The following is an 18,270-nucleotide window of genomic DNA, read 5'->3' as shown; positions in this document are numbered from 1 at the left end:
GTACCTGGTGCAGGTGTACAGACACCTTTCTCTCAGCTTCAAGGCCCGGATACGTAACATTGCTCGCTGCTTCCCAAGGCTGCTGTGCAGACTTTGTGTCTGTGCCTGTGAAGGCCTGGAACTCCTTCTTCTGCTAGTGCAGGCTTGTAGCAACATCCCCTCTCCCTGTGTGGGTGCCAGCATCCCCACATGTGACCTTACCCACCGCCACACCCGCTGCCCCCGTAGCGCCAGGTTTCCCTTAGCGTTCAGATTTTGCTTTCATTCTTGATATCTGACAACTGGGGTTTTCCCTGTGATTTAAGCCTGGTTATATATTTTGAAATAATTTTTTTTTTTAGACAGAGTCTTGCTTTGTTGCCCGGGCTAGAGTGAGTGCCATGGCATCAGCCTAGCTCACAGAAACCTCAAACTCCTGGGCTCAAGCGATCCTACTGCCTCAGCCTCCCGAGTAGCTGGGACTACAGGCATGTGCCACCATGCCCGGCTAATTTTTTCTATATACATTTTTAGTTCACCAGGTAATTTCTTTCTATTTTTAGTAGAGATGGGGTCTCACTCTTGCTCAGGCTGGTCTCAAACTCCTGACCTCTAGCGATCCACCCGCCTCGGCTTCCTAGAGTGCTAGGATTACAGGCATGAGCCACCGCGCCCAGCCTTGAAATATTTTTATACTTATTTAATCCAGCATTTTATGTTTATAGTAGGAATAGAGCCTCTTTACAACAGGTGATCTGTCGCATTGACAGTAATCCAGTCTTCTTGAAGAATCTGCCTTCTGACTAAAAGCACCCTTAGAATTCAGCCTCTGGATTTATTTATTTAAGCTTCAAATGTTTTAAATCAAATGCTAAATTATTTTCCAAAAGAGTGAGAACTGGATCTTTCTACTTGAAGCTTACAACTTTTGAGAAATCTAAAGAAGTTCTCTTAAAAATCCCCCTTCCGGACAGTCACACCCCCCACCATCTGAGTCTCTGTTCTTTAGTTTTCAATTTCCAAATCTCGCCATTGGTCTGTGCACTTTGGATTTACTCGCCAGTTATATCTTTGTTTTGCTTGAATTATCAGAATCACTAAATAGGATTTTCCCCATTATTGCACATTTTTTCTCTTCCTCTCTCATCAAATAATAGCATGAAATACCCAAATAACCTGCATGTTTGCTCCATTATGCATTTGGAGATTTGTGGAGAACAGAAACATAATTCTTATTTGAGCGCTTCATGTATTTCTGGTTCCATTTTAAGTCTGGAGTGATATGTGGGAGGTATGAAAAATGCCTCCATGCACAAAGGCCTTACGACCTTATGGAAGATAACGCTGTACTGTGAGGTCACATGTAACGAGCACCGCAGCACCAGCCAGTCGGTGCACAGAGAAGGGGACAGCCATGCAGGGATGAGGGATTGGGCAAGGCTCTCTAGGAGCCTGAGATAGACCCCGAAGACACTGAAGAATTTGGGATGACAAAATAAAGGTTCTGACCAGGAAACAGCCTCCTCAAAGTACAGAGTACACATGGCATCTGAGAATTCAGTAAAGGGACCTACGTTGTCCCCACTTTAGCCACAGAAAGTAAACAATACCCAAGGAAACAACTTCCACAAACAAAATCACTCAGTAATTCTCTTGAGGGGAGCCACAGGGAGTACTTTTACAGATGGATGAATTGGCAGCTACATTTGTTTGGTAAAACAGAAACCAACAGGCAAACATTCTGTTAACTGATATTAACTCCAGGACATCTCCAAGCACGATGTTTTCATTTTTCCCTACACACTCTTAGACAGGATGAAGTGGTTTTTCCTTTTACAAAGGAACTCAGAACACCTACTAATAAAACCTTTCCCTTCTGGGATCAAATCTAATGCTTGTCTGGGAGACACATCCAGGATGCTGAAAGGGAAGAGGAGACTTCCTGCCAGTACTCATCAGAGGGCTCTCCTGGCTCGTCCCTTCCTCGGAGTGTCTCGCCTCAGAAAGATTTCTCTTTTACCAGCCCTTGGAAATTAATTTTTCTCTCAAATAAAGTCAGTTATGTTTGCATTCTTGAAGCAGTCCTAGTCTTGGTGGGAGAGGACACGCGTGCACCAGATCAAGTACGCCCTGCAGAACCAGAGACCTGTGCGCCTCCCTGCAAAGGGCTATTCTCACAGGCTCTCCAGTGTCCCCTCTTGTCACCACTGTTCACGTCTCTATATTTCATGCCGACGCCAATGGGAGTTCCACATTCTGCCCTGGACTCTGTGTGAGTCTCATCATTCAAGGGCAAGAACAAATTGCTGGCAAACTGTCTCACACATGTTTGTAATCACCAACATTTGCATTGCTACAAATAAAAGCTGTCTTCTTCCTGCACATGTACATGGAAGATGGTTAGGAAAATGTGTTTCCAGTTAAGCTTCCTCCCTTTGATATTTGTTTCCAATTGCTAACCCAAGGCTGCTTTAATTTTGTTTGTAGGAAGCTGAGCTGACACCAAACAAAAGCAGCCCGTCGTTTGGACTGTGTTCTCTGCTTGGCTACCCCTGGAGGCTGATATCACCACCATTCAGAGGTCCAAGAAGAAGCCACCTGCTGGATTTAAGAAAACTCAGTAAGATGCTGCAAGAGACCTGATTAGCTCACAGAATGTACTTTTGGGTGAGAATTGAAGTAAGGAGCTAGTGGGACCCATGGCAGTCATGTAGCGGTTGCACGGCAAGCCTAGAGGCCCTTCCTGCTGAGGATGGTCAGTTTTGAGCAAACTTCCACAGGTAGGCCCAGGTCTCCTATCTCTGTTTTGGTGCATGCTTCTTGTTCACAAGTACCTCCCTGTTTTGTTAATATTAACTCTTTCATTCATGTCTCCAGCTCTTAGCCAGCTTCTTCTCCCACCTTCCTCTCACATATCCCTCCTTCTATGTTTTCCCATCTGGATCACACACTTGCCACTGCTCCTCCACAGCTGCCATCTTGCTAGCCAGGGTCACCTTGGCTCTACGCACAAGAGACCTCTCACGACCTCCTTCCTTATCGTAAGCTGGGACATCCACCCATCAGTGTATCTTGGACTTGGCTTTCTAGTTTTGTTCTTCCACTTTGCTTTATTCTCCTTCTAATCCTATTCCAGTGGCTTATCTAGTAGATTATCCTTCACTTCTCCCCCCAGTCAAGAATGGGGAGATTAACACAGGAATTACTTTATTTGGCCTTTGGCTCTCGCTCGTCCCCAGCAAATTCTTTAGTAAGGAGATAGCTTAGTTTCTCCAGCACTGCCCTCTGGGCCTCTACCACCCAGAAACGAGGGGGAGAGGGACAATGGAATGAATGAGATAATTCCTGAAAGTTGCAGAGACTGAGAAAATGAAGGCCTCACATGGAATAGTTGCGTTAGACCTCAGTTGGTATAGGAAATCTCCAGGAGAGTCTTTCTGAAGTCATTTGGGTTTTAATGAGATCAGAAATAACTGGGACACTGAATTGTCATTGTCATCAATAAAGAATAGGAAGCAATTTCGACTCTCATCATGAGCAGGTGGACAGATTGTTTGCACTTTGTCCCAAAGCTAGGAACCTTCCTACTGCTCACCCAGAGTCTTTTCTTTAATTATATTTTACCCAAACTGTTTGTAGCTATTGTTCTCTATACTCTGTGTTAGAAGCTAAATAAATCTATTTTAATTTCTTAACTAAGATTTATAATAAAACAAATTTATTTCTTAGTAGTCCATTCTTTGGTCCATAGTGTAGTATTAGAAAAGTGACGTACAAGGTGAGTCATTCTCTACATGTTCATTTGGAAAGCAGTGTGGAAGAACACTGAACCATTAATCAGAAAAAAGCCAAAATTCTCTTTCTCCATCTTGACAACACAATTCTCAACTCCAAGGCAAAGAAAAATGTAAGGTGTTCTTCCTCTACCCCCACCATTCTGTCCCTGCCCTCCATGGGTTGAGAAAAGAAATAAGGTATTGATTTTCAATTAATGTTTTCATTCATTCATTCATTTGTTCATTTATTCACTCACCACATGTTGATTGTATATTGTGTGTAGAGTACTGTGTGCTCTCTATAAAACTCAGCCCATATTCAAGCATTCAGTCATAAGTATGTATGGGTGGCAAGTTTGCTGAAAGAATGCTTTCCATATTCTTGGAATAGACTCATAGGTAATTGGTGCTCACTGCATATTTTGTGTCACTGAAACCACTGAGGTTCTTAGCATTTTAGTTGTCATAGCACTCCTGCTGCTTACAGCACCTTTGCAACTACGTGCACAAAGCTCGGGACTCAGACTACCACGACTCTCCAGGAGCAGGGGTCAGAGGGTCAGCTCAGAAGAGTGAGGAGCAGCTGGGATGCACTCAGTTCCTGGGCCCTCCTAGGCTAACCCTGACAATGCCCAGCCCTGCTGTTTGCTGGCTCTTATTTTTCTTGAGTGACTTTCTTGGGCAGGACTCCTTGTTTCCTATCTTAGGTGTCCTTCAGGACCCTCTTGGCTCTACGATTCAGTCCTGTCTCATTTCTGCCTGTACTCGGAAATTAAATGTCTCAGAGCCTCCTTTATGCAGCTTGGAGCATTTGGAAGAAATAAGGAAGCAAGCTAACTTATAGTCCCAGTTCTGTTACTATCTGGGAGACATCAGGCAAATCACATTACCATGGACCCTTCTATTTCTGGAATTGACATTTTAAAATGGTTTTGCTGTCGTTTAATGGTTAATGAGCATGTACAGTATGCCAGATACCATCTGGAGCAGCTTCATGAAGGGTCTCCTCTCCTAAACATCTGCAACAGAATGAGAGCATGGATTCAGGGCAGACTACCCCAGAGAGCCATGCCAATATTGTCTACTATCATCTTAGGACACACTGAGGCCAGCATTGCTGGAAGAAAATATTTAGTTCAACTCCTTTTTTATACAGATGAGAATATTGAGATGTAGAGAAGAAAAATGACTTGCTCGAGGTCATACAGATGTTTAGTGGGACAGCAGGGACTGAACCCAGCGTCTAGGCTTCCAGCCCAATATTCTTTCCTCTGTGCATCTTGCCTCTGACTTGGAATCATTTTGGAGTAGTGTGGTGCTATTAGCTGAAATGATTGTATCATACATCCCTCTTACACAGGTGCCACATGATCTATGCTTACATAATAACTTTTTCCATTGTGAAAAAGTAGAGAGAATATAAAAATGAACCCTCATAGGCAGAAAACCCAGCTCTAACCATTACCAATATTTTGCCTTTCTTTTGATTTTATCTATACTCTCTTTTTAATTGCTAAGTATTTTAAAATTAATCCCAGACCATATTATTTTTCTTATAAATACTTCCATTTGTATTTATAATAATTCTGAAATACCATTATCATGCTTAATAAAATCAACAATAATTTCTTGATAGTATCACCCAATACCCAGTCTATATTTAGTTTTTGTTAATTTTCTCAAGAAAGTTACTTTTGACAGTAGGTTTTTTCAAATTACAATCAGAATAAGGACAAGGACCCTGCATTGCATTAGGCACATAATGTCTTGTAAAGATTTTTTTTCCCTCAAACATTTAACAGTTCTTTTTCTGCTATTTATGGATTAAAGAAATCAAGTAATTTTTCTGTAGACCTCCCTATGTTGCAGACTTGGCTGATTGCACCCTTGAGATGCTGTTTAACATATTTCTCTATTCAATATATTTCCTGTTAACTGGCAAATGTATCTAGAGGCTCTATTTGATACAAGTTCAATTTTTGGCAAGAATATGTCATAGGTGATGTGTGTATTTCTAATTTGTGTTATATCAGATGGCACTAATTCCTGTTTATCCCACTTCTAGTGATGTTAAAATTGACCAGTTTTGCATATTGTGAGTTTGATCCACACATTGTAAAATCCCCCATAAGCTTTTTGCTGAAGAGTTTTAGCTATCACTGTGCAGATCAATCATTTCATTAAAAATTGTAAAGTTCTGATTTTTAATTCTATCATTTTTTTTCTGCATTTGTTAACTGGAACTCTTATGTAAAGAGCTTTCCCTCATCAACTATTTGTCTACTCTAAAATACAGTGCATATAAGAAAGGCAGATAAATCTTTTTATTTCCAATTTTTTAAATAACAAATTAATACTGTAGCAATAACAAACATCTGTTGAATATATATCTGTAATATATGAGTGACTTCAAAAAGTTCATGGAAAAATGGAATCTTTTTTATATTATTAACTGAAGAATAATGGGTGCCCTTTAGAGATTTTTTAAGATTAGGAAACAGAAACAAGTCAGAAGGAGCCAAATCAGAATTGTAAGGTGGATGCCTAATGATTTTCCAAGGACACTCTCACAAAATTGCCCTTATTTGATGAGAAAAATGAGTAGGAGCATTGTTGTGGTGGAAAAGAACTCTCTGGTCTTCACCAAAATTCTCAAGACTTTTTCTGCTAACACTCTCACAATAAACATTTTATTGTTTTTTGGTCCTCTAGAAAGTCAACAACCAAAATGCCTTGAACATCCCCCCAAAACTGCTGGCATGACTTTGCTCTTGACTGGTCTGCTTTTGTTTTGACTGGTCCATTTCTACCTCTTGGTAGCCACTGCTTTGATTGTGCTTTGTCTTCAGGATAGTACTGGTAAAGACATGTTTCACCTCTTGTTACAATTCTTCAAAGAAATGCTTCAGAGTCTCCATTTCCCTTGTTTAAAATTTCCATTGAAAGCTCTTGTCTTGTCTGCAGCGGATCTGGGTGCAATAATTTTGGCACCCATCAAGTGGAAAGTTTGCTCAACTTTAATTTTCCACTCAAAATTGTGTAAGCTGAACCAATTGAGATGTCTGTGATGCTGGCTTTTGTTTCTGTTGTTAATAGTCCATCCTCTTCAATTAGGGCATGAACAAGAATAATTTTTTCCTTACAAATTGATGTGGATGCTCTGCTGCTGTGAGCTTCATCTTCAACATCATCCTGTTCCTTCTTACAATGAGCTATGCATTTGTAAACTGTTGATTTCTTTTGGGCATTGTCCTCATAAACTTTTCATAAAGCATCAGTGATTTCACCATTCTTCTACCCAAGCTTCACCATAAATTTGATGTTTGTTCTTGTTTCAATTTTAGCAGAATTCATGTTGCTCTGATAGTCGATCTTTTCCAGCTGATGTCTTATCCTTCTCAGTACCTCAAACTAAATCCTGTTCAGACATGTTAAACAAGTTAGCATCAGTTTATTTTGGTGCAAAAGGTTTTGAAATCCATACATAGTTTTTTCATAATATACATTTTTTCTGAAGTTTTTGAAGAACCCTCACAATGGAATAAGAGTGCTATTATAAGCTGTTAGTAAGAATTTTAACCTGCAAATAAATAAACATGTTGAGAGTATATTTTATGTGCCACCAGAAGCATTTTACTTCCTGTGTTTAGGAAAAAATCTGACAAAAATTCACTTTGATATACCCTCTATCTTTTGGAGAAGCACAGATGGTACAATTTCAGTTTCATGTGTTTTTCTAAGGAGCTGTATCATGTCCTGGAAAGTAGCAGTCTAGAAAACATTTACTTAGATTTCACCTTCTCCTTTGAAATAATAGCCTGACTGTGCTTCCAATGAACACGTCTGCAGTTAGTGCCAATTTTCCTTTGTAATGTACTGTGTATCTTTTAATGAAAAGATAAAGAACTAATTTTTTTTAAAATCACAAAACACCTCTACAAGGAAATTTACTAAAACATCTATACAGAGGAATAAATGTTACAACTATGAATAAGAGCTACATTCATATCACTAAAAATCAGATTGGAGATAAAAATGCTAGAAATATACCCAAAGCCATTTGGAAACTTAGGCTGTTTCTTTTATTCCTGGAAGTGGTGGAATTTCCACCGGGTTAGTGCCTTCCTTGTCCCGTTTCAATGACAAAGCCCACATCCAAGCACATCTTTATAGAATTGTAAACTGCATACATTTGCAGTCTCTCCATATTCAAGCCCAAATAGTACTATACCAACTTTCGCATAACAGCACCCTTTACTTTAGTACTCTACAATTAAACCTAGAGGAATAAGTACATAAGAATCAGAAATAAAAATTATAGATACTTCTGAGCAAATGTTAAATCAACTGAAAGAAAAGGCTTATTTAACTTTTATGAAAACTAACCTAGCTCCCTACAGGCAAGGTGATTGCAAAGAATTCCAAAAAGAGTCTGATTATGGGTCACGAAGGAGGTGTGTCTCTCACAGAATCCTGTTCTGGGTGGTGAGGGAGGAAGGAAGTGTGCTTCATCAGTAGCAGCAACAGGGAATTGACAAATTATATGGTGATGGTGCTGCATAGCTTTATGACCTACTTTGCTGCATTTCCCCCTGAGTGTGACAGTATTTTTCTTGTAACCGAGTTTTGCCTGTTGCAGCACCAAAAGCCCTGAAAATGAATTTATGATGGTTGAGAATGAGCCCCATGAGGAAGTCAGGAAAATTTTTAAAAATACAATATGAATAGTTCTTACAATGCATCTAAGAAAAAAATAAAATGTGTTTTGATAGGAAGGTTTGTTTGGGCTTACCTCGCCACAGGACTGTCTGGGTTTTTGCCCCAGTGGAAAGCGAGGGCGGCCCCTCTCCCTGCTCCCCGGCTGCAGTCATCCTGCGTCCAAGTCTGCAACAGCCTGCACTTCCCAGTCCCGCACTTCCTTCTGGCTGCCGCGTGGGTTCAGGCATATGACGCTGTTTGGAAGAAAATGAACATTCCTTCCCACAGGCCAAGATGGCGAACCCTGGCGAGGGGGATCTTTCAAAAGCAAACTTGGATAATGACCAGAGGGAGAAGCAAGCCCTCCTTCTTGGCTGCAGAGAGCCTTTCATTTGGTTGTTGGCCGAGTTCAAGTACACCTCACAGCCCGAGGGGGTAACGCGGGCAAAGGCTCCACACTCGGAAGGAGAAATTAGAAAGTTATAAACACATCTAGCTGAGACCCATCAGGGCATTCCATATTTTAGGGCATTTTAGTTTCAAGTTCTCCTTCAGGTCACATAAAAGCCCTACTTCTTTCTTTTTCTTGGCCGCAGGACTGGGCCCGGGCCAGGCGTTCTGGCGCAGCCTGTGGGGGCCGGGGCGCTCCCCGTCCCGGTGCCAGGGTCGGTGACGCCACGCCTGTCAGCTGCATCTCGCCGCGCTGCCTAATGGGCACCACATTGTTCTCGAGTGCTTTTCCTGGAACCGTTTTAATGACTGTGAATAATATTTTGAAAGGCCCAACACCTGATCTTCCATTAACAGACCTGGCTGTTTTGCTTTTAAATGTCCAAAAGAGCCAATTACCCTGACAGTTTCCGATTAAAGTGTACCAGATTGAATTATAGAAGTGCATATCTCAGAAAACTTCCCCCACATTCCAGATTTGTCCAGTTGAGGAAGGGTGCATATGTACAAAACATTTCCTTTTCTTTTTTTTTTTTTTTTTTTTATCTTTCTCCCATTTCAGAGTACTTACTTCACAATGTCTCGCCCTTGGTAACAGAGGGGAGGGGTTCCTATGTTGGCATTCAACCTCCTAAAAGATGGTAGCAACAAAACCTCCCCAATGTCCTTACTGACTCTAATGATGAAGGACATAACAGCAAAATGACATCTGTTGCTTGATGTGGGATTTTATGTGCCACTGTAATGTAGGCGAGGTCTAATGTCAAAATTGCTTTCACTCCAAACAGAGGGTCATTTTTGGGGGAGCAGGGGTGCCTTGCTAGGGCCCTGAGCACAGTGATTCTCAGCAGAGCTAAACATCATCATAAGGAGGCTGGAAATCCCAGGTGTAGGAACAGAACAAACCAGGAAGTTACAGTAGTAATCTCAGTTGTGAGGACGAGGGAAAGAAACAACCACTGAAGCATTTTGATAGGGGATTTTTGCAGCCTTCAAACCATATATATACAGAATATATCCTGAACCGCCACTGAGTAAGACTTAAGGACATGTATTCAGCCTTACGACGGGCCAGTTTCCTTTTGTGCATCCTGCACCTGTCCTCCTCTCCCTTCTGTGCACAGCTCTCCCCATCTGCCTCTCTGAGTATCCAGGGCATGGCGAAAGTGTTAAATATTAATGCTTCTGCAAAGGTGCAGGTTTGGACGGGGAAAGGAGGTGGTGTCTGGTGCATGCTAGGGGATCAATATTGGTTTGCTAAGTGAAAGGCAAAATTCATCTTGGTTGACTTTATTACTTCTTAAACTGAAAACTTTTTAAAAAGACTTAGTCTTGGACATAGTACAACATTCTATCTACTAAGTCAAAATTTTTGATTACCTTGGGTTTTACATTCTTCCTGTCATTCTGGCCAGGTGAGAGCAGACAGCTCCATCTGGCATGTACAGAACTGGAAAAGATTTCCATAGATTTTTGTGTCTGTTTATTTCTCTTTGTACATGTTATAGCTGCTGGTAGAATATTGGAAGGGAAAGGTGGTGGTGGGTATAACTGTCAAATATTTTGATGTTTTGCCAATCTGCTGGAAGACTGAATTTTAATTTATGTTTTTTAATGAGCAAGGTTGAGCGTATTGTTTTATGTTTAAAGATCATTTGCATTCTTTTAAAAATAATTTTTATTGTTACTTCTTGCTCATTTTTCTACCAGGTTGTTAGTCTTTTTCTTCTGTACTTTTAGAAGCTCTTTGTGTATAGCCCCTTGTATTTGTGATATGAATGGCAAATATACTTCTGTAGTCATTTGTCTTGTAGTTTGCTACTGTAAAAATGCTTTAATTTCATGGGGCTAAGTTTATCACTATTTCCCCACGTTGCTTCTGTATTTTGAATCATGCTTAAGAATGCTCGTGCATTTTCTGGTAATAAAGAAATGCATCTCTGTTTTCTTCTCATACTTTGTGGTTTTATTTTTTACATTTAAATCTCTAAACCATTTCGAATTTTCTGGGTGTCTATTGTAAGAAATAGCTGCCATTTTGTCATTTTTTATATCACTATTCAGTTATTCCAGCACCACTTAAGGGATCCATCCTTTTCCCACTGATTTGAGATTATGTTTTCCTCATGCACGAAATTTCCACATACAGCTATGCCTGTTTCTGGAGTTTCTATTTCATCTCATCAGTCTGCCTGCGTATTCATGAACCAATATCATTCTATTTTTAATTATATAGACTTTATCATTTATACAATAACAGTCATTTATGATGCCATTTCACATATGATAGAAAAAGCTTCCCACCCACTCAACACACTGTGATCTTTCCCAGGGTTTTGTAATTATTCTTGCATGTTTGTTCTTTCAAATGAACTTTATTACCACCTTATCTAGCTCCAGAAAAAAAGGCTGTTGATATTCTACTGAGGCAAGTCTTTCCATTTTTCAGTAAGCTCTGTAGTTTTTAGGAGTGTTTTATGATTTTCCTTATATAGGTTTTATATATTTCTTAATCATGTTAAGGTTATGCCCAATGTTTTCTTTTCTAAATGTAAATAGAATCTTCTTTTCCATTATATTTTAAGTTGGTTTTTGTTTTATATGTGAGAGCTTTTTAAATATCAATTTAAACTACTGTACTGAATTATCTCATAGTACTGGCTCTTCACTGACTTATTTTTAAGTGGGATATTACAGATACATAATTCTATACACACAAATACTGCTTTTTAATTCTTAGGCCACTAATTGCTTTCTCTTGTCTTATTATGTTGGCCAAAATCATCAACACCACGTTCTATAGTAGCTCCACTGCATTTTAAAAAGCTATTCACAAAGAATAAAGTTGATCGTTGGGTGACCCTTTCCTCTTTCTCTCACTGTTTCTCTTCTTTCCTAGGAAGAAAGACAATAGAATGAGAGAAAGAGTAGCCAGAGTTCTCAGTGTTGGGCATGAGAGACACAAAGGGAATCAGACCTTGGGAAATTCAGGCCTGGGATACCCATGGTTCGTGTGAAATGTGTCATTCAGTTGCCAACATTGGAATGCTTCATTTATTTAGAAGCTTCTGAAATCATTGCTCCCTTAAATTATCAAGAATCTGTATGTTTACAAGGATATTTGACCTGAGTTACTTCCTTTGCCAGCATAGTAACTCGGATAGATGGCCTTCTTCTTACACTTTCCACCTAAGCCAGAAAGCCATTTCCCTGGTCTTCTTAACACTATTTAGGGCTTATAAGGTGCTAGGTTGTATGCTAAGTGTTTTACCTCATTGGTTCCACACAACACACTGAACTGAGGTCTGGAGGTGTTACCTAACTTGCTCAAAGTTATACAGCTCATAAGGGGCACAGGGGATTGAGACCAGGCCTCCTGGACTCTGGACTGCCTCTGTGTGGCCCCAGTGTGGCTGTGAACATGCACTAGCAGTGAATATTTTGGAGTGAGACCTTCTGGGGTGGCTGCTCGTGAAATAATTGCTGGTGATCTGTAAGTGATCCTTAGCATTACTATTACTAAATGTTCAGTCACGTCTAAGAAGCCATGTGGCTGTGTGGCTTTGTCACATCTATAGACCACGGAAAATGACTCAGTCTATTACCGGGACAAACTGCATTTCAGTCCCTTGAGGAACATACTGAGATCGGAAAATCATCTGCACTTTGCTTCCCTGCCGTGTCACTGGGTTCACTGCGATCGTCTCTTCCAACTTGCAGCAGAGCGGCCACGGCTCTCGCAGTCCTCATGTTTCAAGGCTTCACTCTCTGCTTGCACCTGGATTATTGAGAGCGAAGCATTAGGAAGTTACAACAAATAAATTATATTCAAGAAGGAGCTGCTGCCTCTTTTAGAGGATGAGCTTCATGTGCCTGTTACACTGTCTTCCATATTAGCAGCAAGGTTTTTTAAAAAAAATATTCTTCATGCTGTTATGAAAATGTTTTGTGATTTTTTTAAGTATTATGCATAAAGACAGTAAGAAAGTTAAAAGGAAATCGTTTTTTTCATTAGCAGGTATTCAGCGATGTGTCAAATCTTGATATACCTAATTTGTCTTCTTTCAACTTGACTTTTGGATTTCCTGATTCCAGTTTTCAAAAGTTGACAGGCATCATGTTATTGTCACTAATTCCTCCCACTCAGCTCTCAGAGGTTCATTGTTCTGAGGAAGAAATTGTCATCTCCCCTCTCCCCTCCACTGCTTCAGTTTAAGAAAGTGGATCATGGATCTTTTTTAGGTGCTTCAACACAGGCTGGTGTTTGCTTCCGGGATATCCTGAGGTCTGTTCTAGAAAGCTCTGACTCTTGGTCCTCTTCCCCTGCTCCTCACTTTCCATAGCCTCTTTGTGGCTAAAGGGGAGGGGGACAAAAGGGTGCGTTTGCTGTGCACCAACAGGAGGAAGCCCATGAGCTGACACTTATGCACTGGGGGACACCTGTTCTAACACAGTTAGGTGAGAGCTTTCGAAACTGACAGACAGGATCCAGCTTCATCCACAAACTCAGCTGGGCAGTGGGCCCTTCCACATACTTATCTCGAGCTCCTGCAACCTTGTCTGTGAAGGTCAGGGTATAGCTGCTTCCTTGGACCACTCAGTCAGTAGCATTTCAATGGCTAGTGCGGTGCAACCCGGTTGGTGGGCTCTCTAATACTGACTGCCTGGTCTGCTTCTGATGACTGTGGCCTGAGGAAGATGTAAGAATTCAGAGAATTAGTGTTGGCATTTTAGAAAATCTTTTGTTTCCACATGGCCTAAGGCCAGCACTAAAGCCTGGGAGCCCAGTGGCAGCCACATGGATGACCCAGCTTTGCAGGTAAGAACGCGTCCAATGGTGGTAGGGCTTGGTACTCACACAGCTTGGTGGAACTGCTTTAAGTAAAAGAGGACAAAAATCTCTTACTTTTCCTTATTTTATGAAATATGGGACCATGTGAACATATTTCTGGGATCTTGGAAGGGGTCCCAAAGCTTCAGCATAATGTACACACGGTATCAGCCTCTGTCTACAGGCAGCTTCATCGATCTTTCCCCTGTGGACGTCTGTGGCCACGTGTCTGTCCTCCCGGCAACTCATCTCGTCTCTTAACTTTCCTGTCACGTGATCCTTTCTGCTCTCATAACTTTCAGTTAGACATGCTTATTTCGATGTGTCTTTCTCCATGTTCTACCTATCGAGGGTGACCTCACAAATTATTTGTTGGGACAGCTCAGTGTGTGTTGTCCTGACTTGGTTGTTAACAGGACCCTTTTCCACTATCAAAACTGCCCTAGTTAGATGATAAGGTTTGTCACCTACTTATTGCTTTTAGTGACTTTATTATTACACTGAGATTGGTGATATGAGATTGCTTAATTTATGGCCATATTTATTTTTCCTCCTGACCTAGTTTTGGCCATGTGCTGTCCTTCCCAAACACAGTTCATGTCTGAGCTGGGACCTGGGGTTGGGTGCTTTGTTATCAGTGGGCCCTGGTAGCAGCCTTGACGAAGTACCCAGTCTCATCTGTGAAGCCATCAGTGCAAAACTTAAACCCGCATGACATCACAGGTATCCCGCCTCAGTATACCAAACACTCCCCTGAAGCCCCAAACTGATCTTCCTCATATCCCATCCTATGCAATATCACATAGACTTGTCCAGGCTGGACACTTCCTCTTACTGTGATGGAAGATGCAGTTTGGAAAGAAAAATCTTAATGATTTGTTTCTTTTGGAGGTGAATGTTCATGGTCTATTTATATGACGTATACCTTACAAAGAGTTTGTGTAAATATAGTCTCAGGCTAAACTGTTACGTGTGTGACCAGGTAAGCAATAAAGAGATCATAAAGGATTTATTGAAAACTGCTGAGACCCACCAGGCTGTGTCGTGTGTGATCGTGGTATAGACCAAATAAGAGGTGGCTGAGAGCCTCAGGCTCCTGAGACGTGGGGAAATACGGGTTGGTGGTTGGAGTCAGGCTTTGGAGTCAGATGTGGGTTAGAATCTCAGTCGCTTCTAAACTCGCTGGTCTTGAGTTAGTTGACTTCTCTGAGCCTTGATTTCTTTGACTGTAAAACTGGCATAATGGTACCACCTCTTTCACAGGGTTACTGAAAAATCAAACCAGACACCATTTGTGAGCACTAAGCGTCTTGCTGAGGCGTAGCTGCTGTCCTCCCCCTCATCATCTGTGGAACTCTCTGGTACTCTGTTGACATTTCTGGTATCATTTTGGAAGAGTGGAATTATGGTTATGGGGAAGCACCAAGGGTAAACTTCAGAAACAGCAGATGTTAGTAGAAAAATATGGAAACCAGAAGCAGAAATCTGGGTTCCCTTCTGATTGGCTTTGCGACCATGGACATCTCAGTCTTCTGAGTTTTACCTTTCTCATTACCAGGGGTGTAGGGACCCCTGTAGGGACACCTGTAGGAGCACCTGTAGGGACACCTGTAAGGACACCTGTAAGGACACCTGTAGGGACACCTGTAAGGACACCTGTAGGGACACCTGTAGGAACACTTGGAAGGACACCTGTAGGGACACCTGTAAGGACCTCTGTAGAGACACCTGTAAGGACACCTGTAAGGACAACTGTAGGAGCACCTGTAGGGACACCTGTAAGGACACCTGTAGGGACACCTGTAGGGACACCTGTAGGGACACCTGTAAGGACACCTGTAGGAGCACCTGTAGGAACACCTGTAAGGACACCTGTAGGGACACCTGTAGGGACACCTGTAAGGACACCTGTAGGAGCACCTGTAGGGACACCTGTAGGAGCACCTGTAGGGACACCTGTAAGGACACCTGTAGGGACACCTGTAGAGCACCTGTAGGGACACACCAACGCCCTCACAGGGAGGTCATGTGAATCATATGAAATCATACATATTAAATTGTTTTTAAAAGCACAAAGTATTATATATAAATGTGACAAATTTGTTGTTGTTACGAAGACAAAAGACCAGAGGAGCTTTGGGGAGGGTGCCTGTCTGTTGGGGCACTACTGGCAGAGGCTACTTGAACACCGTAGCTCACATTTCCTTGTGTTCCACTTGCGTCTAATTTTGATTGTGAACTGGGTCATATCATTGTACAAGCCCAGAGTATTAATGTAAATGCACCGTGTGAGAGACACACGCTTGCTTTACTGCTCATTCCTCCTGTGCGAGGCTTGGGGGCCTGGGCTCCAGCCCCCACACACCCTATCTAGATGTGGGACTTTGGGGAGGCCAGCTAACCTCTCTAGACATCTGTCCTCCTTTCTGCAGCATGGAGTTGAGAGCGGATCTTTCAAAGCCATCCACTTACCACCTGCCACCCACGCCCACTCTGGTCGCAGCGGTCACTCTCTCTTGCTGAAGCGCTGCATGTTCCAAGCCCTAACTGAGCTGTCTGATTTTACTGCCTCACCAACCCCTTCCTTCACGTCTATTCTCACACCACAGGTCTGTCTTTTCCAATGGCTGTCTTCAGTGTCTTCCTGTGGCCTTTGGAATGATGACAAGCCCCTTCCCCATCCTTAGGCCTCCATGCCTGTGCCAGTCTGGCTCCCCACCCCTTCAGACCTTCCTCCCACCTCGCCTCGCCAGGCCCGCCCTCTAGCCACACTAACTTCTTTCTTCCTCTTTGTCTGGTCACCCCCTACTTGCCCTCCTGCCTCCAGTTCCAGTGAAACCTCCTCACGAAGCCTCCCCTGGCCTTCCTGGCCTGAGCAGGTCCCTATTCTGGACTCCCCCAGGTTTGAACCTGTCCTTCCCGGCTCATTCAGCCCTGCGACGTTACGTTGGCTCATAGGATGGCTTGACTCCTTCCTGTCTCCCGCTCTGAACCTCTCTCCTTGAGGGCAGAAAGCATGTTTGTCTTCACCTACTACCTATCCTCATGTACGCTGGAAGTGCCGAATAAACACTTCGTGAGTGAATACAAAATGAACGAAATAAGCAGGAACTAGAAGGGAACTTTAAACATTCCACATACTGCAATTCTATGCTTTGTTACCCACCTCCACAGGGCTGTTCGGCATGATTCTTTTATGGGATGCCCTAGTAAAGTCCCATTATTTCTAGATATCTAATTTCTAAGAATCCAGTTCTAGGGATTTAGTAAATAAAGTGGACAGAGGTGTTCTGGAATTCTTTCAAGGATATGAAATTATGAGCCATTAAAGCAAGAGAATCAGAATTCCAGAAGAAGCCAGTGGGAGTGGTGATGACCAAGGATTCTCCATGACTTTCCTTGGTTCGAAGCTGCCCAAATTCCCTGCCAGACTGACGCTGTAAGTTAGGGCCACACGGAGAGCTGGGCTGCCAGCCCTTGGGTTGCAGGTGCCTGTGATGCCCCGTCATCTTCACTCAGTCTTGGTCCTGTTGGTCTCTCTCTCCTTCCACTCTTCTGGGCTGGGGCTGTGATTGGCCCTCAAAGCCCCTGGGGAGTGTGAGCACCGTTGTGCTTGCTGAGTCTGGCCTGTGGATGCCCCTCTGCCCGTCTCCCCTGGGCTGTGGTATTTAGTCTCGCTCCCTCGTCAGGGCCTCTGCTCCCAGCGCAGCTGCCTTTCAAGTCCCCAGAGTGACTCGGTGACGTCACGCTGCGTTTCATTTTCATGTTTCCAGTTCACGTAGATTCTTTGAAAACTCTACTTTCATTGACAGTGAGAGAAAACTGTCTGGACCCAGTGAAATATATATCCTCGGAGGCTTAAACTGCACTAAGAAACAAGGGTCCTAAAGTGAAAAAACAACTTGCTGTCTATAAGAGAGAACAGGTGAAAGAAAAGGAAAGAACTGAGGAAGAAATCCTCAAAACGCAAAGTTTGACAGTACCTAAGGTGGAAAGCAGTTTCGGAACCTCCAGCGTGCGTGCAGATCAGCTATGAGGCGGTGAAGTGCAGACTGCAGGGTTGAGACCCAGGACTGCTGATTCGGTAGCCCCAACACAGAGCCCAGAAACTTAACTTTTTAAAAAAGCCACAGGTGATTCTCATACACATGCTCATGGGCAAAGCTTTAAACTCTTCTAGAAGCAGCAGTTCCCACAGCCTAAGCGTTTTTCCTTAGAGTCGCCCTCAGGAATGAGCTAAGCGTGGTGAAGGGAACTCCAGGGTGAAGACTGGGCAGAATAGGTCTTGCTTAGACGCCTGCCCTCCTCTGATGGGTGAAATGTCCATGCAACAAAATTTAAACATGGCAGTATGGGTGCACGATTTAAAGATATTCTGACTATATAAGTTGCTTGTTAATAAAAACTTCTGGAACATAATTTTCCTCTTTAGATGAAGAAAGAGTCATGTGGAAGGCTCCAGCATCTTACCTATTTTAAGTCTTGAAGGGAACTCCTGGCTCTGTCACTGGTCTTCCTCCAGAGGCCCTTTCCACC

The 18,270-nt window shown here is 42.5% G+C and overlaps 1 long non-coding RNA gene across 1 annotated transcript in view; it reads left to right on the top strand.

Annotated features, from left to right (window-relative positions):
• The window catches only part of LOC123644695, a 105,918-nt gene that overhangs the window by 16,082 nt on the left and 71,566 nt on the right, over window positions 1-18,270 (top strand). The window contains exon 2 of the long non-coding RNA XR_006737221.1: window positions 2,467-2,599. This is a non-coding gene — a long non-coding RNA (uncharacterized LOC123644695). The remainder of the gene's footprint in view (window positions 1-2,466; window positions 2,600-18,270) is intronic.

The sequence above is a fragment of the Lemur catta genome, chromosome 9 (genome assembly GCF_020740605.2).
Source record: "Lemur catta isolate mLemCat1 chromosome 9, mLemCat1.pri, whole genome shotgun sequence".
Lineage (NCBI taxonomy): Eukaryota > Metazoa > Chordata > Mammalia > Primates > Lemuridae > Lemur > Lemur catta.
The sequence above is the reverse complement of the archived record's forward strand: the minus strand, read 5'-3'. Positions and strand labels throughout refer to the sequence as shown.